This window comes from Rhipicephalus microplus, chromosome 8 (genome assembly GCF_043290135.1).
Source record: "Rhipicephalus microplus isolate Deutch F79 chromosome 8, USDA_Rmic, whole genome shotgun sequence".
Taxonomy (NCBI): Eukaryota; Metazoa; Arthropoda; class Arachnida; order Ixodida; family Ixodidae; genus Rhipicephalus; species Rhipicephalus microplus.
Window position 1 is genome coordinate 108,880,635 of NC_134707.1, and position 27,183 is coordinate 108,907,817.

The following is a 27,183-nucleotide window of genomic DNA, read 5'->3' on the forward strand; positions in this document are numbered from 1 at the left end:
GGAGAAAATAAATACGACGCAGAGTCTCTCTCTCCAAGAGAAACATTTTGGGGTAGGACTGTTCAGAAATTAGTGACGGCATCATTTTCAGGCATTTTTCTCGTGTTTTGTTGCTTTTAGATATAATGTTATTATTTTTGCTGATTTAAATGGGGTCATTAGCCCTTAGCGGTCTTCTTACCAGCTGTCATTGTTCATACGGTCCGATGAACACAACCATAATAAAAATAAAAAACAAGAGCAATGTAAACAATATTAGCTTCAATGCAGGGCCGTCAAAAAGATTGTGTTGAACCAACATTTTAACTATTGTGTATACTCGTAGATGAACTTGATTCCGGTTCATCTACCCGTAATAACCAAGACGATAACAACGAAATGGTGGCGTGGACATGACATGTCGCACCTTGTGAACGTTGCAGCTTCTTCAACACAGTACGGTCTGCATTGTGCGCAAATATGCGTGCTTCATATGTAGGTATATACGAGAAATGACTTGCGTGCTCCGCTTCTTTTGAGCGATGAGTGGCTCTCTCGACTCTTGATTGTGCTGCTTATACTAACTCTTGTGTGTGGACGAATGATTTGTATACTTGCAAGTTATGAATGTGCTTACAGCGTGCACTGTCCTTGCAGATGTTTGGATCACCAGTCCCAAAATAGGCCTACTGCACCCATCTTGATAAGCATTTTATGTGGAGATAAACATCGTAACGAGAAAAAACGAGGCATTGCAACCCGTGAGATGACGGTCACACACACCATCGAGAGGCGACAACGACAGATATTAGCAAGGACAACGTAAAGCATTGACGTTCAGTGCAGAAAACAAAGCTTTTTCCTGCCACGTCGTACGAGTTTAATGTCACAATTTATTTCAGAGAGATACTGATCAATGTGTGTTGTTCTGTTACTGGCTTCTCCATGAAAGATCAGCCTAAATTTTTTACAAATTTTATATAATATATCAATATTCATTATTACAAGTTAACACGGGAAGAATGATAATTTATTTCATTGTTGACCCAATATTTTTATAGACACAGCGAAACCATTTGATCTCTAATGTGGCCACGCGAGCCTAGAGCATAGTTTCGATACAAAGGCTGGACAGGCAATTACATTACTTTCTGTATAGTAGGGCAGGCGGGAGCGGCCGTTCATTGCCAAAAAAAAAAAAAACTTTAATATCCGATGTCTACTTACGCGAGAAACCAATCTTTCTATGTTCCGTAGAAATTAATTCAATATCGAGTGAGCATAAAGGGGACACTGGTAACCCGGTGGCCTCTTCCCGTCTGACTCGTATCAATCGTTCCATCGGTCTCTTTACGCGTCGTACACAGTGCATTTTTTTTTTTACAGTTTTGTGACGTTTTGTTGTTCCCTCTTTTTCCAGCTTTGACGGCTTCCGACTTCGGGTGCGACAACCTCTTTTACCGCGACTTGCGCAACAAGCCCGGCTCCGGTGAGTGTGTACACCAGCTGCGCGCGTCGCAGTCTTCCCCCTGCATTTCATTCGGGTCACACATTCTCGCTCGTCGCCCATTCCACGAAAACTAGCAGAGCCAGAATTTTCGCGTTGGTTTCCCCTTTCAAGTTGTCACCGCCAGCGTCTCGGTGTCGAAGCGTGGCGCATATTCCTGCCGTACAGGCGACAGCTCGGCCCACTCTACCAAAGCGATTAGGACAACGTATAGTTGACGCACCATTCCGTGGACATTCGTTCCATAAACGTGTAGATGAGTTAAGTGAGGGCGTCGTCTTGTTCCAGTTGAGCATTCAGCTGAATCGGATGTGTTGCGAAGACCTATAATGTTATTGCTTGAACTATTTCAAGGTTCTCTCTCTGCTGTAACATGTAACTAAAATAATATACAGAGCGAATATACAAGGTGTTACATCTGCTAGCACCTTCGGAATTTCAAGTCAAGTCAAGTCAAGTTTATTACATATTTCACATTCAGTTACATGGTTGGAATAGTCAGGAAGAGGTCCCAAAGTTTTATAGAAACTGACGGGGGGACCTCCTATGGAGAGATGAATGGAGTAATTACAAAAAAAGTACAGCAAAAGGTGCACATTTGTGAGCAACGACTAATCAGCCTAATTAACAGTAGCAATACAATTACTACATAACATGGTGGTAATGCTACTGTTAAATTTACACATGAAAATTATCAATAGCAGGGGATAAATCTTTAACAAAGCAAAATAAAGAACTGTACATGACAAATGCAACTACTTTTTTATCAGTTACGTAAGTTGTAGAAAGGCAAATGCTGATATAAAACACATTGGCCTGTTGAAAACTACCAACAGTTAAATGCACAAATTAAATGATTCCATTAATTCCTGAAGAAAAATGCTTTTTGTTACGCGAGGTGAAAATATGAATCTGATGATTCGAAGGGCAATGAATTCAAAATTGCTATGATTGAAAACAAAGTAATGAACTTGCCATAGTTCGTTCTTACGGAGGGTAAAAGAAGATTATTGCTTTAGGAAAACCGTGTAATATTGCTGTTAGGTAAATGATGATGATCAATGCATGCAATGACAATATCATGCGTTATGAGCCTATAAGCTACTATGGACAATCTGTGGTCAAATAATTGTCATAATGCTGGTATGTTAAGCTTTGAAAACAATGAGCTACAGGAAGAATAAAATGGTTTAAAAGTCATTAGTCTAACCTCTTGATTTTGCAGTCGCCGCAGTTGTTCAATGTGGCTGATTTAGGTGTTGGCCCAAGATGATACACAATACGAAATATGACCGTGAATGTAGGCAAAATACAAAGAAAGTATGACGTGAGGGGGAAATTACGTACGTGTCTTGATGATAACATTGATTCCAAACGCGATCTTTTTCACGAGTGAAGCGGCATGTTTATGAAATTTTAGTTCAGTATCTAAGATGACGCCAAGAAACCGTGCTTCAGGAGAAATGTTTATGACGTTATTACCGATGTGAAGAGAAAGCGTGTTTACGAGCCCTTCAGAAACAAAGACGGAACTAATATAGTATTGAGAAAGGTGACAGCTGACCTGCATTCCTCGGCAGGCTGAAAGCTCATATACTGACTAATACTAACATAATAATAATGTCCGGCGTTGAACGTGCCAGGACACCCGTATGATTATGAGACGCCGTAGTACAGGCTGTGTTAATTTCGTTTACCTGTGTTTTGTTAACGCGCACCTAAATCAGCTAGACGGGCCTCCGGCGTTTCGCCTCCACCGGCTGGGTTCGAACCCGAAATCTTTGGGTCAGCTACCGAGCGCTGTACCCACAGTGCCAGTCCACCACAGCCGCTGGTATACTGCCAGCACTGCGCAACTCAATGTACGCAACACGGTGCAGGTCAAGGAATATAATTTCAATGTAGTTTTCTTAGAAGCAAGAAGTAATGATAACTGTCTTTAGCAGGTTGAATTCTTCGCTGCGATATGGCATCATCACGCCCATAGGCGTATCCACCTGGGGAGGGGGGGGGGGGGGGCAAGGGGGATGCCAGCCACCCTGCACCGATAAAAGTGGGGGGGGGGAGCTGAGCCCCCCACTTTCGACAGTGGTCACTCTTGGCTGCACGCGGGGAAACTAACAAGTAAGGCCTAGTTTTTTATCACAATAGTAATCACTCAATTATGTTCTTCCGGGAAAACGAAATCGTTATGAGACTATGTTACAACATCGTGAAATTTGTTCACACACGAAAGAGTTTGTACGCCACTGATCACAACTGTCTGTTATCTGTCACAGTGTACAAGGGGGTTCACATGTTCTTGGTTAGTTCTAGAGGCTGGTCAGAATAACAACGTCGCCCTTTGCAACGTTCAGGTGTTCTTAGAGAAGTGACCTGTTGGTCGCAATCAGTGTTTTGTGAGCCCTTGGGAACAAAAAAAAAAACAGGCCTCTGCCTTGAATATTGCGACGGGAACAGTGCCAGGGCATCTAGCCTCTAGCTCGGGTACCGATGTTCATTACAGATTTACATTTTTGTTTTCACAGCCTTGAATTTTGACTTCATTTTTGTTTTCACAGTCTGGAATCTAGAGTTTATTTTCGTTTTCCCAGTGTGGAACCTAGACTTCATTTTTTTTTCACAGTCTGAAATTCGAGCAAGAGATGAGTTCACAGAAAGACTGAGATATAAAATAATGAAGGTTGCCTGACCAAAAAAAAAAACATTTTTGAAGAAAACCATTCGACGAGAGTGATCTCATCGCCAAGGCAGTCAGTGCTTTCTTGATCAGCGTTGCCTCTTGTTTGTTTTACGCTGTCTCGCTTTTGGTGCAAAGACAGCAGAGATCATCAGGCATTTACAGGTTTTAAGATGACGCCCTGAACTTTGAGATCAATAAAGTAGGGTCTTCAAGAAAAAGCAGCTGGCTTTAAGACAGTGACTAAAACAAATATTAAAAGGCATAATTTATTAGGTTTTAATTATATATTTGGCACAATTTTAAATATTTGGCGTTTTCAAGCTACTAACTCAGATTACTGCACTTTCTGTGGTAGCATACACCGAGGACTACTATACCTCTAAGGCTGCTTTAACGTAAGCCAAAAATATTTCTTCGTGAGGAGCGGCGTAAAAGATTATTGCGAAATTTTCGCACACCCGTGAAGCATGTCTGAACTACATTGATATATGCGGGTTTGGATACGTGTTGGACGTGGTAGACTGTATTGTCAGTCTTGTAAGCAACAAGTCACTTATCGACACTCCCACGTTTAGTGCACACATGCACCCCATTAAGAAAACAAAGGAATAACTGTTGAGGTAGCTCAGTTGGTAAAACATCCGACGCATTATTCGAAGGCCACTGGTTCCGTTCCTGCCCAAGGCAAGTTCTCCTTTCATCCACTTTTATTTCTTCACAGTTACATTACAATTACTCCTAATAACACCCCCTATACTTTTCTTCGCATAATTCTCTGTTAGATCTCATTTATATTGTGTCTAACGAAAAAAAGCGAGCTTTTAAAGGTACCGTTCTTTCCTTTAAGTCACTGTAAAGTATTTATGAAGCATATGATTACCGTAGCCAACATCTGCGATGATTCAGCAGCAATATTGCTTTTACAAAATAAAAAAAAATATTGAATTGTCGAAAGGGTCAGAAAAGAAAATACAGTCTAATACAGAAAAGATACAGAAAAGAAAAAACAGCGAATAAAGAAAGAGGAAAAAATAACAAAAAACACCTCAGGAACCTATATATATATATATATATATATATATATATATATATATATATATATATAGTGAGAGAGAGAGAAAAAAAGAAAGAGAGAGGAGAGAGAGGGGGGGGGGGTTCCTGAGGTCGTAGTAAAGTAGGATCGGCCGTCCACGTAGCTCTCTTCAGCAATGATGGCAATGAAGTGCATAAGATGAATAATAATCAGAAAAAAACGTAATCTTGGGCTACAATTATATATCATAAAGGCAAAGATAATGACTATAATAGCCCCGCGAACGACAGTTGGGGCTTGGCAACCAACGCTTGCAGTTTATACAGCAGCATGCATTCCTACGTTGATTACTTGCAAGGGAGCCCACACATAGAAAGTAAATTCATCGATGAATGAGCATAAGATAGAGCCCATACGGCAAACATTAGTGAATCTTAACCGGCATGCTCTCTCTGTCTCTGTAAGAAAAAGTTATTTCACTGCAAGCTGCCAGTTCTAACAAAATGGTCACATACTTTAATTGTAACAAAACAAAAAGCTGGTCCTTCCTCGTTAAATGGAAGTAAAAAAAGAGCTAGAATAAGGGAAAAGTGTGTGATTATTTTTGTTTCGGAATTCAAATGATTTCTATTTTCTTCCTAACGTTAAGTATTTGATCACTTGAGTAGCCCTACTTACGAAAATTACCGTTTATAAGCTAAAAAGTGTGGCAGAGGGTATCGTATGAGCCTCATCGGTCAGTCCACGTCAAATTCTGGCTGGGTCCCTCAGCGCCCACGCCCAACACCGGTCATGGCCAGCAGTTAAAGGGGAACTTTGGTGAAGTTTGTTCCATACTTAGATAATGCTGTTTTCTAATAGCATTGACAGACCTGAAAAAGTTAGGATGGTTCATTTTGCCCAGGCACCTGTCAATAATTTTAATTAAGGAAAAAATGAGGAGTCAAAACAGAAAATGAAACAGGGAGCCGCTCTGTCGTTCATGGTGGGTATACAATAACGTCACAAGATACCGTAGCCGATGACGTCACGAGATCCTCTACACCCCACCACAGGCCAGGGTGTAAACATAGGTCAGGTGCCTTGATCTTTTGATGTGCGAAAAGCAAGTTGGCGATGGAGCTGACAAAATTGGACTGTGCTCGCGTTGTCGTTCGTCACTTCGTAGAAGAAAGCCTGCGCTGCATCCGTCTGCTGGAAAAGTCGGGCTTCTTGAAAAAAGAGTAGGCCCTGACGTCATATACACAGGGTAGCCCGCGTTCTCTAGTCTGATTCCAAAATCAGCTACAATTTTAAAATTTGCTTTTTTATAAAACTAAATGACATATGATTGTACAATTTGGCACATATCACCTCGGTACCAACTCGAACACATGTTCAAAGCTTTATTTATATCAGTGAATATGGCAAAAACGCCAGAGTTCCCCTTTAAAGCCCCTCACAGAACCGAGCTGTACGAGCGCAATCTACGGTACGAGCCACAAAACCACGCTCGCGCGTCGTCTGCTTCTGTACTTTTTCTGTCCTTCTGATGCCTCGCCCATAAATTTTATGACTACAACAGCAAATAGATCGAACTGACTAGTATAATTTTATTACAGTTCGTTTAGCAAGCAGGAAACCTGACTGTGGTTGTCTTATGCAGGGACGTAACGACACCCGATGGAATCTGAATACGCGTATGCACGCACCTGGATTGTTCGGAATTGGTTCACGGTTCAGTAAACTACACGGCCGCGTATAAATAGCCCTACTCCTCACACTCTTCTCTGAGGAATAGGGTATACATCAGGGTTCTCATCACGCTTCGTGCCTTCAATCGACTCTCAACGGGGAACGCTTGTACGCGCTCAGAACCAGTGGGGCGCATCGTGTCGCCTTCCCAAGGCCGATAATTTGTAGTTCAAGAAAACGGCCCGATTTCTTTCGTGTATATAGAGTCGATATTGTTTCGGCGTCCCGCATATGACGGCAGTGATGCCCTGTGCCTGTTGTACATATATACGCAGCCACTCCAGCTGAGGCGACGCAGGCCTGGCCGAGCCGAACGGTATAACGTTTTCCAGTCCAGACGCGCGGCTACAATCGACACCATGCAGCACAGGCGCGCACGTTGCGTCCGATGCCGCCAAATTGCGGAATATCACGAAGCCGGCGGCGACAAGTGAAGAAAATCGTTTTACGGTCTGCATTCGCCACGCACCACGGAGAATCACTCTCCTGCCGAAGAAAGTTCTGGAAGCCGGCAGAGAGAGCAACCAGGAACGGCACGATTGCCTGAAGGGCGTAGCAATTCACTCTCTGGGGTCCCTCTTTATTTTTTGTCAAGAAAATTTTCTGGTAGGTGGCACTCAGATGGGGCAACCCTGGCATTAGCCGAAGAAGCCGGCAGAGTCCTCGGCTGTCCCATCTCCTCGATTGCAATCATTAGGCAGTTTCGTCATGACAGCGCTTGCCACCACACGCTTCCAGGCGTGACGGTCGATTCTCCGCCGCTCGCGACTGACGTGCGCAGAAAAGGGTTGTCTCTCGCGTTCCCTTCCATTGTCTCCGAGAGTTCGAAAACGCGCAGTGCAATCGAGAAACAGACGTTCAGCCGAGGCGTCTATAGTGGGAGAGGGTTCGGAGACTCGTCGAATGTGGAGCGTCGAACGGGCTATTGGAAGTCAGTGGCACTGTCGTGGCGTCACGTTGTCTGTCGAAACAGGAAATCCAAAATCTTGATGGGAGCCGACAGATAGAAACAACGTAGTGGGATAATCATAAGATGAACATTGGAAGTGCCCACAAACCCCTTTAAAACAAATACGCCAAAGGTGACACAGCGCCTTTGAAAGAGATAGCTCCTCCTATCGAAACGTCGGCCAGCCAGTCTGAGGCAGTTCCTCTGTTCATCTTATGATTATCCCACTCTTGAAACAAAACCATTTATTGAAGTACTGCTTAAAAGACTGCGTGTGTGACAGTGTGCCTCTTGGATACCATTCTTTCTTTCTTTATAAATATTTGCAACACATGGATCGTAGAGCATGTACACTAGCGTAGGCACAATGATAAAGTATTATTGATCTATATCAATATTACACCAAAAAGACATGTGTATTGATCAATCCTCGCTACATAGCACTGATCACAGAGACTATGAAAGCAACAGTCTATTCAGATCACATCCGGTTTTCTACTCTGCACGAAATTGTACCTTTGAGCTTATCAAGCTATATAAAGCTAGGCCGCTCAACAAGAATACTCAGTCGGCTTCCCCAAACATGTGAGCCTCGTTACAGTTAACAAAAAAAATGTACTCGGCTGCTGATCCGCAGGTCGCGGGTTCAAATCCCGGCTGCGGCGGCTGCATTTCCGATGGAGGCGGAAATGTCGAGGCCCGTGTGCTCAGATTTGGGTGCACGTTAAACAACCCCAGGTGGTCAAAATTTCCGGAGCCCTCCACTACGGCGTCTCTCATAATCATATGGTGGTTTTGGGACGTTAAACACCACAAATCAATCAAATCAGTTAACAAAAATATTCTGTTACAAAAATGTTTATCGTAATATATTTCTGTGAGCACACTCTCGTGTTCTTTCTTGACTACGTAATATAGACACTAGCTTTCGTATCTATGCAGTTAGATATAAAACAAATGACTAGGTGAACCACTATTTTGAGTGTTATGTGTCACGTGTGTCGGAGGAGAGCGATATGTGCTGTTTTGTTCCTCTTAATCTGTTTCGTCGCGAAACCGAGACCCACCGTTTGTGTGCCGGCAGCATTGGTAGAGCCCTTATTTCTGTGGGGCGCGGCTTGCGCTACTGGTACACGCTATTGTTGGCGCAACGTTGACCACGAACAAAAGGCAATCCGAGCGCGCAACCACAACTACACCGATAGAGCACCGCAAACACATGCGTATAAAGTACGCGCATTCAGCGCCGCTTGAGCCTTTTTAACGCAGAAGACGGATGACACCGTGCAGGGAGCGTTTTCGGGCAGCTCATTTGCAATTCCGAAGGCGTCACGCTTGCACGCTCCTCAATGGAAGACAAGCGAGCGGCATTATTTGCGACCCCTGTCGCGTGTAATGCGCGCGCTTGAACGTGCGTGAAGAATGACTCGGCGCATGAAGAAAGCTTGACAGGCGAAGTTGCTGACAAGCTTTCTGCTGGTGAAAGTGCTCGACATTGTGGCCTTGCATAGAGTGAACCTTGAGATGGGGAATTTTGAGGTCAGGGAGCCCTTGCGCAAAAATGCGAATGCGGTGTTGTTGAGGCTGCTGCTTCGCAAGTCGTGTTTTGACGCGATAGCGTTTCGAGAGCTCGTGTCGCAGAAAACCCGCCACTGGCATCAGCCCCGTTGGTTGCGAGCAAAAACCGTCAGTGCGTCTGTGACAGAAAAAGCAAGTTACCGAGATAGCTGCGGGGGTTCGCTACTTCTACACGCGGGCGCGCGCGATCAAACTGAAAAAGCCGCGCGTTCGAGGGGGAAAAAGTGCTCAAGTTCCCAAGGAGCGGTAGTTCTTTGCGTCGCCACCACTCCATGCTTAGCTTCCAGCGCTTTCGTCGGGACGAGGGAAGAGAGAATGCAATTGCAGCATGCGACAAACCCACTCGCACTGGACAGATTCTTAAAAATTTTGCGGCATTGAATTCGTGAGGCAATAAGCTCTTCTAGTGAATTCATTCCATGGCTACTTGAAAAAGTGTTTCAGTGCCCCTTTAACGCATATTGTTCGACAGGTTTTACGACGAAAACGAGCCCTTTCGGCGATAATAGCACGCGCTGATCCAATCTACTGTGTGCGTGTTTGTGTGCGTGCGTGCGTGTGTATGTAACAAAACATATTAATAAGTATGCACTTAGCGGTTGAAGGGTGCACGAAGGGCCGGATTTCACCATCGCGTTCAACTTCTAAAGGCGAAACTTAAGGGTCCCTCAATTTTTTTATAGCCCTCACCAGTGGTAGACCCGCGATCATTAAGCTGACTTTCTGGTGATGTCTGGGCCTTAGCACACGTCTAGCTTTTCGTAATACTTACTCCGACAACCGTCGATGCGCGATTACACGAAGCTCACATTTCAGGTTTGTCCGAACGCCTCGCTTGAGCCCGATTCTGAAACAAGGCTCTGAGTGCGCTTCCCAAACATAAATCGTCGTGGTTGGTGACGGATACAACGAATTCCGCTAATCTAACCAGTGTAATGCTTTTCTGGGGTGTTACGTCAAATGTATTTACAAAATCATGTATGAGAGGCATGTATGATTTCCGTCCGCCTTTAGAATTTCTGCGCAGCCTATTTGCATATTCCTTCGATCGTAATAACTTCTCTTATAAAACTGCGTGCATTATTGCAAACAGCAGCTCCTCCTGATTTCATAAACAATATTTATGAAAGAAAATGCACACATGTTTATCTCTGTCAACAGGCATGTTTATTTTTTTTATATTTTACGGTTACTCGAATCGGAACGTCTTCTCAGTTATATGATCGGCCTGTACTCTGTTCGCGTCCACGAAGTGGATCGCTTCCGCGCTCGCTACTCGAAATAATCATGTGCTTTCATCAGTCGTGAGCCTCGCATTATATGACGATGCGCATCGCAGCGAGTGTTTCATTGCCCTACGAAAAAGGAAAAGAGAAGTAAAAAAAAAACACCACGAACGCGACTCGCCTTTACGCATGATCCGCCTCAATCGGTCACGCGATTCCGTCAGGCTTCGCGACCCTCGCGTGCTCTTCTCTTCGGAGACGCGCAACTTATTACCTTGCCAGCTGCTTAACGGAAGCTGCAGTCCGCCAAAGCAGCAACAAGAGGCTGCTCATTGAGGTGATAGCCTCGTGTGTCTCATGGGGCAAAGAAGCCTTCGAGGTTAAGTAGGACCTGTCGATGCTGCACGTGTCCTGAAGGGACATTGTGAGACTTTGTCCTGGACGTTGTCTTCGACACGAGTGATCTTAAAAGAGACTAAGCAATTAAAGTTGTTCGAAAGTAACATGGTACCGATGTGACCTGCATGTGTGGGGCACGCCCGTACGCAGGAATTTTTTTTTTAGTAGGGGGGGGGGGGGCACGCGCTGAATACGTTCACTATATATAAAAAACGGAACTGAATTTACTGAATTTATAACTTATTTTTGGTAGAATACACCTCCCAGTGGAGCATTTTTTTATCGAGGGGGGGGGGGGGGGTATGGGGGCTAAGCAACTTCCTGGCTAAAGGCTTGGTGTGTGGGCAGTCGGCTACCAAAAGTGACATGACCTCAAGGTAGCATGACGTCATCGTTGCGTCACGGATCGTGAAATATTGTCACGTCATCATGCTGACATTATGACGTCAAGAAGATACCACGACATGGGGTGATATAATGACTCCATCGCACAACATCATTGGTCAAAGGCGTCGATTACGAGGCCAGCGTGAAAGTACGTAAGGAACAAAAAACTTGGTTGGACTGCTTCGAATCCCGGAAGCATTGCAAAATCACGTTATGGGCATGAAGCTTTCATAAGGCAGTGTTGGGGAACAGTGCAATAGAGTAAGATGCAAAAGTGAGTTTCACTTTCCACTCATCCGAGGTTAATAGAAAGCGGCGGTGTTAATTTGCTGTACTCCACATCACAGGGGGATGACAGTTGGCGGAAGAGCCATGATGCCCATGAGATAAGGTCGGCGATCGGCTTTTAAAGACATGATTGAAAGCGCTGGTGAACCGGTGGGTGCCAAATGTTCAGCGGCCATAGGAAGCGAGGTTGTTCTAACACATGATTGCACTGTTTGATGTGAAGCCTCGTTTGTTTCAAGAAGACGAGCTTCTGATTGCCTCGTGTAGGGCACTGGCTACTTTCTAAAGGTGCGCTGAGTATGCTTTCTGGTAGAGAAAGCATCAATGTACGTTTATAAATTGAACTCTAAATAATTTTATGCTGAAAAAAAAACTGTTAATGCAGTATTAAACTTCTCAGCGCGAAAAACTTCCGACAACGAGCACAAGAGACGAGGACGAGCGCAGACTTTAAACTGATTTATTACTAGTAAGACGCACATGTATGTGTTACGAAAAAAGAAGGATGATCACTTGCTTGAGCAGAAAACAAAAAGAAAACACTCAAAACCAAAAAGTCAAAAGAGACTGCACGAAACGACGTGATCACCCCAGACCCTCATGTGCCGAATTTAATTACCAATTCTTTTTCAGACAAAGCTATTGATGGATTGCTGATGCAGCTACATCGAGCGATTGCTGCAGCTTCGATTGCAAGTCTTGTGTCTTCGTTATGGTGGTACGCGAGAACCTTTGCCTTTTCGAACAATGGCTGGCACCCACATTCAAAACAATGAGCGGCCAAAAAACCATCCCTTTCTGCACTTCTTACTTTCTGGCAGTGTTCTTGAAATCTTACATTAAGGCACTTCACGAACTTGCCGATTCACACATTTTAATTCAGTTAGTGCAGTGTGGGGTGTGGGTAGCTATTTTGACAGAATGATCACGGACACTCTGTGAGGGTTTGAGAAGCAAGGAATGAAAGCACAGACGGGCTTTTTTTTTCTTTTTTATACTTAGGGCTAACATAAAATGTCCGATGGCAACTAGTTAAATAGGCGGCAGCTTGGGCCTATTGATATAGAAGGCAAGATGGATGCACCGTATCGGGAGAAAATAAATTGCAGTGTTGTGTTCTCTTGCGCTTTTCGAAAAAGGCCTCATTTTCGCGTGCAAGTTATCGAGGGTTGAATAAAAGTAAGTCGCCTTCTGGTATTTATGTCGCCGCACTCATTCATGAGTCGACTTGCTCGGACATGCTCAGTTCGAACAGTGAGTGAGTGTGGGTGTGTTCGCGTGAGTAGTAATATGGTTACATTGAGGACGAGTGAGTCCTGTGAAAGAAACCTTCCGCGAGCGAGAGTCCGGCTCAAAAAAATTCTGGTGAGTCCTTGTCCAAGTGAGTCTAAGCGCGAGATATACGTCTTAAGTAAGTCTGAGTGAGTCATACTTTTTTTGTTTTCCCGATTTATGGTCCTCTCTACTGATCTTCAGCATTGCTGCCAGCCTTACCTCGATTCACGTTTTCACTTATGTCTACTGACACGTATTCCGTTTCCGTATCGTTCATGCACCATTTCAATATTTATAGATCGCATGCGCGGATTAGCTGCCTCCCCCCCCCCCCAACTGTTCCAGGCAATTTTTCGATAAGTAAATGTCATGTTGCTATTCATTCCGATAAAAATGCATCACTGGTTTTAGAGCACTCGTTACTCGTAATCAAATGTGCGAGATTCAAAAGCACCATGAAGAAGTGCAGTGATTACGTGAGATATTTGTGGTAAAGAGCATCGACACCATGGTCGAAAAAGCTAATGCTAGGCTAGCGGACCCATGAGTCGACTCTGTGCAGGGCTGTATGCAGAAATTTATTCGAAGGGGGGAGGGGGCACCTCCTTTATCTTAAGTGGGGCCGCACAGGCAAATGGTCATTTTGCGCTATGTGTGCATTGTGAGAAAAAAAATTCGTGGGTTGGGGTACGGCCTCGTGGTGCCACCTATACTGGCTGCGCCATTGACTCATTCGGACTCGCCCAGACTAAAATCGAGCCGTGAGCCTGAATCTGAGTGAGTCCGGGTCAGTAAGTATTTGGAAGCTCTGGCTCTTAGTCTGAGGGAGTCTGATTGAAGCAAATTTTCGTGAGTGTGAGTTCGAGTGAGTTCGGCTCAGCAAAATTTTTGGGAGTCGGAGCCTGAGTGAGCTCCACGTGCGGAATGTATTTCTTGAGTGATTCTGAATGAGCTCCGCAAGTTTTGTCGACTTATGTCATCAGAATAAAGCTTTGTGGACAAAATATATCTCGATTTTCATTATCATTCAAGAAGAAGCATGCCCCACCGTTGTGGTCTAGAGGCTAAGGTACTCGGCTGCTGACCCGTAGGTCGCGGGATCGAATCCCGGCTGCGACGGCTGCATTTTCGATGGAGATAGAAATGCTGTAGGCCCGTGTGCTCAGATTCGGGTGCACGTTAAAGAACCCCAGGTGGTCGAAATTTGTAGAGCCCTTCACTACGGCGTCTCTCATAATCATATGGTGGTTTTAGTGCGTTAAACTCCACATATAAATCAATCAAGACAGCAAGAACATGTTTTTGGCAGTGATGTGAACTACTGAGAGCTCTTAAATCTGTATTTTTTAATATATATATATATTCGTTCTTTAGAAACCAAACGTGTATTTAAAAGTTTTCTTAGCCATCTGAGTTTATTAACGTGGTTGTGTATTTTAGTTGTTATGAAACTGAAAATTCTGGTACACAACTGAATAATTCGACTGACATCGGTATAAAGCATTGCTGGTGTTAGCAGCCCATAGCCAACATTAGTTATAATTAACAAGCATTAAGTAATATTAGCGGGCGTATAAGCCAAAAATGGCGAGCAGAATGGAGAATGTAGCAATGCTTCAGCAAAGAGTAGAGAATATTACTGCATGCAGGCTAAATCATGCTGGCAGTATACCAGTAAACACAGTTACTAAATTTACCGGAAAAGATCTTCCACCATGTCAGACCGCTGTAACTCTGGGGTAAGTGCGTAATTTTTTTCAGAAATATGACATGCAAAAAGCCTGTTATGGCTCTGAATGGAACAGTGCAGGGTGGGCATACTCTGCTGGAAAAGAAGATTGCTAATGTTGTTATACCTGACACCTCAGATGATATAAGAGCTTTCCCAGTGAGTTTTTGGTATGTTCGCACGGCCTAGAGTTTTTTAAGAGTTCATATCTGTCACCAAATAATAAGCCTTAACGAACCAATCGCTCGAATCCCACTCTACCATATGTTTACTAACAAATGTAGTAACATGCGTAGTAACATAGGCCTCAGCCACTGTTAAAATTATAAATAAGCGAACCACAGGGCTCGGTTTCTCAGACCAGCAATACGACACCAACAGGTAACAAAGGCAAGTTATAAGTGACATTCAGTGTTGTGTTAAAGCTGGAAGGGAATATAACACTAAATTGGTGAAGGAAAACAGTGTTGTGCCAACGGAATCGCTCAACTACTTTGCAGTTATGGACTAATGGTATGCTCTCATTATTGCTACATTAGTTAACATGAGGACATATTTGCTCATACTTTCAGCTAGTGCGTGACCACAAAAGCTAGCTTTCTAGAAAAGCTTTGCTATGCTTGAAGCGCCTTGGCTAAATTAGAAAGTCAATGGGCTCTTTAAGTGAATATGGTCCCAAATAAGATGGATTCATCTATTATAAGGTAGGTGGCAGAGCGCATCAAAGGTTGGTTGTGCGGTGTAAAACAGCAGCGAGAAAGATTAAAGCGGGGAGGGGGTGTAAAAGAAGCGAAAGGAATTAAACAAGAAACAGAAAGGAATAACCGCCCTCGCGACGGTATTGACTCCCATTCCATTCGGCGGCTCGAAGCGCACGCATGCGGACATATCCTCTTCGTACACTTCCTCGGAGCGAAGAAGACGACGAAGACCGGGGAAAGGGTTGAGAAGGCGTACACTCTCCTCCCGTTTAAAACGACACGGCTGCCGACGCTAAATGGGGGAAGGGGACACCTCCTCATCAGGTGCTGGTCGGGACGCGAAGAGCTCGAATGCAAGACGCCGGCAAAACAAAACGAGCGAGAAATTCAGAAAGAAGGACACGTCCCCCAGCGGTCCCATGCCGTGGAGCTCCTGGTAGACGCGCACCGGTCATTTGATCGACACCCAGCGCTTACTGATGGTAGTGCACGCGGGCCAGTTGCAGTGAGAGGAGGCTAGAGAGAGACAGGTAAAGAGGAGAAGGAGGAAAACGGAGGGGGGAAGCACCCCGCATCGCACGCGGTGGCCACACATCCAAATCGAGGCCGCAGACGAGCGTCTGGTCTGGCTTTCGGAACTCTTTTTCTCGTTCAACGCTGGCGCTTGGGTGACCGCCGCCGTGTCTTCGAGTCGCCGCCGCCCACCCCTCCCTTCGGATAGCTAGTTCCTGGACTGGAGCCGGGCCCGCTGACGTGCACCTTCTCGGGTTTGCGAGGCCGATGATGTCGGTTTCCTGAACTCACGTGCGGCTACCCTTTCCACCCGATCGGGGCGCTTCTGGTGCTCCGCTTGTGCGCGAGCACGCGCACGCGTGTGTGTGTGTCCACACTGCGACCAAGCACCTCTACCAAAGTGTTTCTTTTTTCTCGTACCATCGAGATCGTCGGGACTACTGTGCGGACACAAATTTGGCGCTGACATCTCTGCGGCCTATCCCGCGTTCAAGATTTGTGTGTGTGCAATGCACGGGATGGTAAAGACTCGTACCACTTCAGCGGACCGTGAATCTCGCGCTGTGCCGGGTGGACTGAACACGTATCCACCATTTCAGGTACGTTCATGCGCAGGTCTCTGCGCGTCGTAGCAAAGTGATGATGAAAAATCGTTTGACAGTGGTTGCAGCTGAAAACAGCGTTTTTCGATGAGCGGCGTTGTCTATCTCGAGGAAGCAACCTTGCAGTTTTGAGTTACTGCCTTGAAGAAGGCTAGACCACTTTCCGAAGCGTTGGCTCTTGTAACCACCACTGTTCCAGATTTCGTTGACTTCTTGAAGCTCGCTTATTCTTCCAAACTTCTGGCTTGTTAACATTTCGATTACTAGCTTGGAATATCATCGTATACACAATGGAGTGTGTACAAGAGAATGGCAAATAAACGGGAAGAGAAGGGATTTATCTTTAACAATAACTACAAAGGTTAGGTCTGTTTCTGCGTACCTTTGTACTACTTTTCTCCTATCTTCGTCTATTGAGCTTGTAGAAGTTCATTCAAACACGCTTTGGGCACCTTCACTGAGGTCACGTGGTGCCATTCAATCACCGATCATCTTGGAATCGCGTTGTTCTTTCTACGTCTTAGGTTATGTTTGTGTCTGTATATTTGTGCTTAATGGCATTTCAAGCTAGAAATCTCAAATGTAGGCTGTGCTAAAGTTATAAGCATTAATCTTAAGCTGAATTTCGAGTAAAGGGATGAGCTCTTCGGTGTAGCTGTTCAGCGTAAGCAATTTAATGAGACACAGAGAGATATGAATGCTGTTGCTCGTTTCAGAATGTAGTTTCATAATTTCTGTATATAGATCTGATGGTTAGGCACGAATTTTCTGGGAATGTCGGTCGACGTCTCAAAACGAATGTTGTTATTTCGTTGCAATATACCAGTCTTGTACTTCGTAACAGAACTTTCCATAATATATTGTTACAACGATAGCCAGACATGAAAAAATTATCACGTCTGCCTTCATTCGTCTCCTTTCTCTTGTTCATTTCGTAAGTCAAGCATTGGGCCTATGGTAGCTGCTATCCGGAATACTGATTGCAGTGGCAAAAGTAAGGGAAGCAATTATTCACATAACAACAGCGCCAACAACGAGGGACAAGAAAAGAAGGAGACAGACGGCGGCACTGACTTACAACAAGATTTATTTGCTGGAACCGATCAATATAAACTTGAGCAGTATCTGACAAATAAGAGGAATGACAAACCAAAGAAAGCAGAATTCACCTACGCACCATGAACACCGTGTGTGGCAACATTCTGAAGATAATCTCTTTCTTTTTGTGATAGAGCAATCGAAGGCCGGCTGACACATAGATTGCCCAGCCTTTCCATTTCTGCAGGCTCATAAATTTCGCGCGGGAAGCAAAACATTCAGCCTCTACAAAACACACGCCATTACTTCGCCTGGAGGGTACTGAATATTGAAGTCTATTGAAAAGTAGAGTTTGCAGGTACGTCGCTAAACTTTTTTTAGCACTGGCAGACAACAGAGTCTAACATATGTATGCTTGCAAGGTAAGGTAGACAGTGGCGAGCAACTACATTGTAGCTGCTCTTTGTTCGCTTGATAATGGCCTTGAGGTATTTGCTTTGCTTACTATAACTGTTATTCTGAATGCGTGCCATTCAGTACTCTAACGTGCGCTGCTCTCACGACTCACGCTCGACAAAGCGGGCAGCTGGCGTCGAGCATCGAGTCGTGCGGCACGCACCGCCAGTAGCCGCCGCCTTAAGGAACCCGTCGGGAACGGGACAAGCAGCGGTGCGGGCCAGTTGTGCTCCCGTATGTCGGTAATCTGTCGAGAAGCCAGCGGCGTTACGCGCAAAAGCTAAACGGCGCCCCATTGTTTGCAAACGCTAAATGGTACCGCGCCGTGTGATTAGCTTCCCAACGCCCGTTGCTTTCACTAGCTCTGTCACTCGCGGCCTGTTCGTGCGTGCCTACACGAAGCCCGGTGTTCGGCTCAGCTTGCTTGGACGTTATTGGCGATTGCCGTGGTTATTACGATTGCTCGGTATGTTCGAGTGTGGTGAAGTGACGAATAGAACAGCCGTTCCTATTTTTTTTATTTTTTAATTTCACCGTGTGGTTCGCGTCGAACAGTGATCTTATCCCAAAGTCGCATATCTATGCTTGGTGGCGCGCTTCATTTATTCTTGCGGAGACGCGGCCATTCAAAAAATTCTTTCTTCGTTTACATCGCTAAAAGGGCATCGTAACATATGGTGTTCCCAACCATATGATGTTACCATGTGCTGGTGACACTTCACTGGGGCGAGTGCACGACGGAATAGCATCAGGCAGGTTCGTTCTCAGTTACTTCACTCCGAGCCGTATTCTACGTCCGCAGATTGCGTCTTCGATTTGCATCTTGGATACAAACCCCAAAGCAGTCTTTTGGACTAATGTACGAAAAAAAAAGCAAGTGCGTGTCATAACGCTCGCTGTTAGATGCGTTAAACAATGATGTAATCTCATAAGTATTTGTGGATTTGAAGTCAGGACAGTTCTAGTGTATGTCTACGCTCCTAAATAGTGAGCGAGCAAAACGCTGTTTTGCTTCAGTGGTTGGACAAGAAACGGCGCATTAGTCTAGGTATATGGCCAATGACTCCTCTGTTTATGCTGAAGAACAGCGCCGGTATTTAGCAAAATGCTTTGCACTAGTTACTTGTAGAAAAATATTTTAGGCAATTAGTTCGTGGCATATATAATTAAAAAAGCAAGGCTGGCCGATGGGGCAGCGTACCAATCAAATAGAAGTATCGTGCATTCGGCCCCTTAAGCCCGATTCACGAACCATCGAATCTGTAAGCGCTCATAGCCACTGACTGACAAAATGCGTGACTGTGACGGCCAGTTGTGTGTCCATTATCAGAAGTGGCTAATATTTCACCGCAGTAACTATTATAGCTTGAAATTTATTTGTGAATACCATCATATGAACCAGCAGTATTTATGAACCAGCATCATAAGGAGAAGTATTTACGCAACTACAAGTATTTTTTTCTCTCTAAAGAATCGAACTATTATATATGCTCGAGCTTTCAATAAAATAAACATAAATAATTTGCATGCGGCCTTTCAGCGCCGTCTATTCTCACTGCAAGCTCAGCGCTCAAAGCTTGACCGAGGTGAAACGTTCGCTGGCAAAAAATAGCAATACAAAAGTATCTGCTACAGGAACCCTACTCGGTAGGCGCTCTGGGTCTTATAGCGTTTCGTTTTTTGAAGACAAGACATAACGAAGCAACGCCTGCTCGTACGAAGAGACAATAGAGAGTTTTAGAACAGCATCCGCAAAGCTTTGCGTCTGCGTTGCACATGCGTCATAAGCTGAGCTCTAGTGGGCTCCCTTAAAGTGGCACCCAGAGCGCTACACCCACAAGCTTTGCCTAACGCTATCCTATAGCTTTCTAATAGAAAGTTGTAGAAGACAACAGCGCAGACCTCTTGTGGGCTCCCGTTGGGCGACGAACGCTAACGCTACGCCCGCAATGACCGCAAGCTTTGTGTACAGTATTGTAAAGTTCTGTTACATCGAAGGCACTAGGTAAACGGTTCGCACGACGCCGAAAGAGTAAGGAAGCTTTCAACGGCGGCAGCATGGCTTCCCAGACCCTGTCCTCTCGACAGAAACCCGTACACCACACGTAATGACCGCTCTTCGCGTACATGGCACGCAATGGCAGCTGTCGACAACGCGTTCTCAATGTGCCACCTCGAAGTAACTCTTTGCTCGGAGTTAAGAAAAGCGACAACTTGTCGAGGGTGTCCATTTTTGACAACAGCTACGCATAGAGTGAGAGCGTGGACCATTCAAGAGCGTGGTCATGGATCGGCCCACGCGGAAGCTACGCGCGGCGGCGCTAGCATCTCTACATCATGATTGCTCGGCAACACTCAGACGCGCTCCTCGGAGGCATAGAGCTGTGGACGACTGAACAAAGCGGGCCGTGCGCGCGAGAGAATGGACGGTGCGATTTCTCACGGTTTCATTCACGCGCGGAGCAGCGGCAGCTACGCTTATAGGAAGCGCTTTTCCCGGCTAGCAGTCGTCGTCAGTCGCCGGCCTATCAGCTGTGAAGAGGCTGAAGAGGAGCGATGGTGGAAGCATCGAGATGAAAACGCGTACACGCGAACGAAATTTGTATTGCGTGCCTACTATGAGACGAAAGGTACGGGTGGGAGCGGGCTGCTGGACCTCCTTTGCATGGACGACGTCACCGACGGCGCTCGATATCGACGACAGTACATTTCCCACGCGCCGCTGTTGTTTCCTCGTTTTTTTTTTTTTTTTTTTTTGTCTTATCGCGCGGTTCGTATATAGCGGTTCGCTTACGTACAGAGAGTCGCGAGTGAATGCGCGCCAAGCGAGCCTGTGCGGAGTTTAGCGCAGCCGGTTAGTAGGGTACTGAGGGAAGACGTTTCCTATCTCGTGTTGCAAAGCGCGCGGTGTACGCAGAGGCCGAGGCGGTAGCGCCAATGCGGCGCGACTGCCACAATGCGGGCCGGGTTCGGGGTGACCCTGAGTGGCTTAGCGCGTACTGTCGAACCTCACGTGGCGCCAGAAAAAAAAAGCAGTTAACCATGGATAACGTACAAAATGAATTATGCAAATGCTGGGGCTTTATGACACGCTATAGAGTCGTGACACGTTTGTGAAGATCGCGGTGACCTAATTCGGCAAACTTTTGGTCACGTGGAGTTAACTAACGTGGACACAAAGCTGCGTGGTTTTGCAGTTTTGTTTTGCATAGTCCATACAACAACAACAACAACAGCAACAACAACAACAATGACAGCGCACGCGAAAAAACACCAGGCGGTCGAAATTGCCGAAGCAGTTTTCTGTACGGCGTTCCTGATTTCGTGGGTTGGGACGTAAAGCCCCATATATTATTATTATTATTATTATTATTATTATTATTATTATTTTTATTATTATTATTATTATTATTATTATTATTATTATTATTATTATTATTATTAGTGTGTACTAACATCGCACACTACACAAGTCTCAGTCATTTCAACTTTATCGACATGAGACTGCCATGACCGGGATCGAAACCACGACCTTCCACTAATAAGCCGAGCAGCATAACCGCTGTTCGACCGCGTCGGACACTGCCCGGAATCTGGCTCGCGTAATGGGGACAAGCAGCGCGACTCCTCTGCAGCTGATATACCAGAGTAGCAAGGCATAGTGTATGTGCAGTCATGGGAATGGTGAATATGAAGAATTAATGCGTAACTGAAGCACGTTACTTCGTATTTCTTGCTGTCGGGACTTTTAACATCGATCCTATTTGTGATTGTGCGTTCTGTGTTATGCTTTAACAATATTTGGGGACAAAAAATATCCCATGCGGGATTCTGCTTTCGAGTTCTGAGAGCTTGAGGAAGTTGCCTTAATTCAGTTTGTCCTGTTTGCATTTCAGCTGTCCATGTCCATGCGGGGGCTTTAATCTAAACTTCACTAAAATTGAAAGCTCTCTCTCTGATTTCAGCTGCAGTGACAGAGCTGGTGTTTTTCATATCGTGCATACGCGCTTATATTTTATTGGTTACAGTAAGAAAGAAATTTCGACGAGTTGGTATTGATCCGTGCCTGACAAAAAAAGAAACAAAAACACATCGCAATGACTACTGGAAAGACACAGAATAAGGACACAAAGCAACCACTGTCGAATCAAGTAATTATTGTTGGTCACTGCATCCTAGATGTAGTTTGTACTGCACCGTGCATAGTGTTGTACGGTGAAGAGACTAAATATGAGAAACAGTTTAAGTTTCATAAAGCATGCATCTTTAAAATTATTTCCTCTCAGTTAGAATGCGTGCAGGAACCCTGCAGCTAACCAGTTGGTGCTGCTGCTTAATTACTCCTTTTCCTAAGAGACGCAGAACAAGGGTGCTCTGGCAAACAGTTTAAGTGGGATTTACTTCTACTCTGTTCTTCAGACACATGAACTATCAGGATCGCATACATTGTCGTAGTTACAAGTAAATAAATAAAAAAAGAAACATAATGCTAGGCCATTTTAATGGGTCAGATTTTTATATTCCCAATTACGGTATAACGAGCCCCCCACAGCGCACGCATACTGATCTTACGACAAGTTTGAATTCAAGTCTGACGCTTCGCTTCGCGTCAAAGTAGGAAGTTACTTCACAGGCAGGTATTACAGAGGGTATAATTAGGCTCTCCCCATTACGTGTCCACATCACATTACGCCGATCGCTTGCCGGAAGTCTGCGGGGAGAGGCGTCGCCAGAAGGCTTAATTTGCCGAAAAGACGCCCGAAGAGAGCGCCGATCCTATACGGTGTGAGCAAAGGAGGCGAAATTATGCAGGATGTACACGATCGCGGGTGGTGTGGAACGCGTAATTCGAAAGTCGTGGGTTCGTATCTCACCACGGATGGAGAGAATAATTTATCGCACATTTTACTTCACTTAAACGATAACTACTAAACTACAGTTCAAGACCAAAAATAGTGTCCCGTTTCCTTTCCTTGACATGAGTGTCTCTTGGTTTCATCTCGTCGGATCTAACAACAAAACAAGCCCTGTAATAGTTTCCTTTTTTTTCCCTATGGCGAGTCACAACGTAGTGACTGCCAACAATATTTAGTCTTCAAAAACCTTCGGTATTACGTGGGAAGAAAAATGTAAAAACGATAGGTCGTGAAGTGACGTGGCGCAACGGAATGTATTTCGGAGCATCAGAATAGGGAAAAAAATCGAGAAATGTTTCGCACAATAGTTCGTACATAAGCCACCTCTACGGTTTATTGATATCACGCTCGAAGGAAGATTGTGATTTTAAAATTTTACGCATACCCATGAAGTACATGCTTATTGTGGAGCGAAGGGCCCTAAGGTCCTTATTGTCTACGCTGAAGTTACCGACTAGTACAATTTATAGACAGATGGATGCACGCACGGAAGGATGCGCGGGTGGACCGACGGGTGCACGGGAAATTTATTATCACTTGTGAGCTGATGCACAATCGTGACGAATCTGCGCGATATAGAGTGACCCAGCCATTCATCTTTGCAAAGTGCAGCAGTCACAACTTTAAACACGGATATATGTTTCCACAAACCGTACTCAAGTAACCAGTCCTGTGGAGGAGCGTTGCAAGGCGCTCTGCTTCTCAGGGCTGGTAGGTAGCAAGTGCGAGTCTTGCTACCGGCAGGGGCGTGGTCCAGGTTGGTGTTTGGAACGCTAACAGCAGTTGGCATACGTCTTCACCCGAAGAGGGAAAGGCCTTTGATCGCAAACTCTGTAGCCGCCCCTTGTCGGCTTGGTACGCCTCCGTAGCTCCTAAGAGGGATGTACGGGTCGTGACACCCTGCAATCCGGCGTTCATAATGTTGACCCACGCGACAGCTTACAAGTTCGTACGTTGGGCAACTTAGCGAAACATCGCCTGCTTGCCTTCGTGTGCGCGTCCGTCTACAGGAACTCCTCGAGAGTTACTGTGCGCATTTCAAGCCCACTCGCGCTGCCCTTCACGAATAGTTCGTGTACCTATATCGAAACCCGGTTGAGAGAACTGTAGAACGGTGAGTTATCATATTGTGCTATATCATATCATAATCATACATACATCTGTCATATCATATAGCATATATTTTTCCATAAAATAAAGGACGGATTGTTTACGAATGTCATTTACAACGTCACGAAGGGCACTTCATCTTGGCACTTGTGAATAATGGCACTTGTGAAATTGATCTCGACTATTGCTACAATTAAACAATCTATAAAAAATAACTTCACAAGTGGGTCATAATGACAAGCCGTTCACTGTAAATTCCATTCGCTTGTGGTCAACCACTGCTGTTTTTTTTTTGCAATTTTGTTCTTGTTAACGTAAAACGATACTTGAACTTGGAAGCACAAGAAGAACTAAGTGACTTTTATTTTCCTGTTGATTTAAGCCAATGTATAAGAAATGCGATAAATTTTTGAACATAATATTATGTACGAGCAAAATTATCCTCTGAATTCGTACAAGCACCGGTCACTCCGGCAATTTAACACGCGATATTAATCAGTAACTCCGATGGTGTCAATAATTCTAACATGTTGACCGATAAGTAAGTTTCACACGATAAGCGCAACACAATAGCTTCAAAGAAAGTAAGTTACAACCACGACGGTGATGCAGTGGATGCGAGGTCGGGCAACGAACGCATTTTCGCCCTGCAGAAATGCCTTATTACCGGGCGTCTATATCTAGCGTCTGTCTTAAAGTGATGTCTATCTGTTATTCCTTTAAAAATAATTTTTTTCAATCATCAGGTGCCTTACAAATTTCTAAATCTGACCAATGGTGTCTCCCCTTGGTGCATCAATACGAGTCATGCAAAAAAATAATCATGCCGTGAAGAACTTATCATAACTTTGAATCGCTGGAGCTCAAGACAGTATTACCACGTCAGATGACGATGACACCACATGACATCGTCGCTTGTTTATGGGTGGGCCGATCGTGGAAGTTGTACGAAACCATGACAGATGAATGGATGCATACAAGTTTATTGAACTTCCGGCAAGGTTTAACTGGACCCGGCTTTTGGTCTCCCACGGGGGAACGTCAAGGCCTTGCCTCAACGCTGCCTCACGAGTTTCATGGATCGGCCACGTTTGGATGCCGTGGTGTGAGCTGCGAACAGTGGTATGCCCACCTCCACGCAGGGTCTCTGTAGTAAATTTCATCATTCTCGTAACTATACGACAACCGCACAACATGCGTTGGAGTGTTGTTGGTCTTTCCTGCCACATTTTATACGTGTCTTCCCGATCTTTGTTCGGATATACCTGTTTTAAAAGGGCTGGGTTACGAAAGGTGCTCTTCTGCAGCTGTCTCCATGCAGCGGCCTGCCTTCTGTTTAGCTTCGGACTTGGCGGTGGGAATATCCTTCTGGCGTTAAAGGCTCTCTGTACCGTCATTCGCTTCTTTTCTGTTTTGTGTCGCAATAAAAAGCGTACCATCTGAAGTATCTAACCTTGCAGCGGTTTCTCCGGAAAGTGTGTGAAAATTGTTAAACCACAATTTCACCATTGTCTGCGTTCGGTCTCCTTCCAATCGGTGGACCACGTTTTGTTTAATAATGACATATTAGTGGTAGTTTAAGGCACGCACACACTTATCTGTTTTTTTTTTTTTTTATGAGTGGCGGTGGATGCAGTGCTCGCGTTTCTCCACCGTTTGCCGGCAGGCATGCAGACAAGCAAACAAACTTTCGACTGTGCCACCTGGCGCGTATTTGGACGCGTAAAGGTGAAAAAACGCAACAATCAGTCCCTGGTGCAAAGCTGCCTCAAGTGCGTAAAAGACAATTTGAAGTTATAAATGTTTGTTTTTAAGCAAAATAAGCCTTACACTGGCGATTTTTTGTCGTGCCAGTAAATTAACCACATCGCTTCTGGGTTACGCTAGCGGTTATTTTTTTTTACTTTGGTCATCAAGATATTTTATCTTGATGACCAAAGTATCGTTCCTTTCTTTATGGAAAAAACGCATGTCCATCAACGCTGATGTGATCTTCTGGTTTGCGTCACAATCACAAAACAAATTTTCTGAATGGTAGACAGTTCCTTCAAGTGTTATTTCGCCATAGCTAGTTAGCCCATTACTTTCTGCGAGAGGTGTGCTCCCTGTTGCGCGAGAGGCAAGTCCCTGTTCGGCGCAGTGGTTTATGTTTCGCGCCGTCTCGTTTACAATCGGGAGCGCGTCACGTGCCCTGGTGACGTGGGCAAGGAACCAAACGACGGTCCAGCTTGCGGAAAGCTTCCGTTTAGGCGACGCCGGGTGGGGCTGAACGACCAGTACATTGAGTAAGAAGAAAACGATGAAGCTGGCTTTTAGCGTTGCAGTCGTCTCTAATGTTGAAGACACAGAAAGTGCACATACCGACACTAGAGAAGACTCAAGACACCGCAAATGACGTCTGTGGTCTCTTGACTTGTCTCTTGTGTTCGTGTTTGTGCGCCCCGTTTCTTCAACATAAAGGCCAACTACCTATTCCTTATCTCAGTCCCTCTTACTAGGAAGCGCAGCCACTATTACAAAGAACTAACCACACAAGCGCTTATTGAGTTACTTCCCTCAGTCATTCTAAGAGTCTTCTCAGGCGAATGCGTACGAGACTCCGCGAGTTCCTCTCTTCCTGTGTACGTTCTTCGTGCTTTATTGCAGTATATAGGCTGGTCCTTGCCATGCACTTGTGGTCTTATGTGAGGGTGCGCACGTTCTTGAATAATCAGCACGATACAGAGTGACCCAGCAATCTCGCGAATACATGAATATATACCCCCAAACCATTCCCAAGTAACCAATCCTGTGGACGAGTGTTTCATGATGCTTGGCTTTTCAGATCAGTTACGTAGCAAACGCACTCTCGCTACCGGTTAAGGTGTGGTCTAGTTTGGCATTCGCAGACGACAACAGCACTTGGTATAGGTGTAAGACCGTAGAGAGAAACGGCCTCACTGCCGACTCTGTAGCCATCCATTGTCGGCTTGATACGCCCCCGTGGCTCTCAAGGGAGCAATGTACGGGGCGAGACACTGATCTATAGTCTAGCCACCGTAACTGTGCAAACCGGCGTTCACGATGTTGCCTCTCGGGTC

General features: G+C 45.1%; 1 protein-coding gene across 6 annotated transcripts in view; it reads left to right on the plus strand.

The window, feature by feature from the left end:
* Nucleotides 1–27,183, plus strand: part of LOC119163914 (prestin) — a 280,268-nt gene that overhangs the window by 125,716 nt on the left and 127,369 nt on the right. For 4 of the 6 annotated variants that reach the window (XM_037415982.2, XM_075872470.1, XM_075872472.1 and 1 more), the window contains one exon: nt 1,400–1,468. The exons of 1 other annotated variant lie outside the window; for it this stretch is intronic. The gene's annotated coding sequence lies outside the window, so the exon portion shown is untranslated. Of the gene's footprint in view, nt 1–1,399; nt 1,469–16,087; nt 16,581–27,183 lie in introns of those variants that run through there. One more of the 6 variants, XM_037415984.2, reaches the window with a different exon arrangement.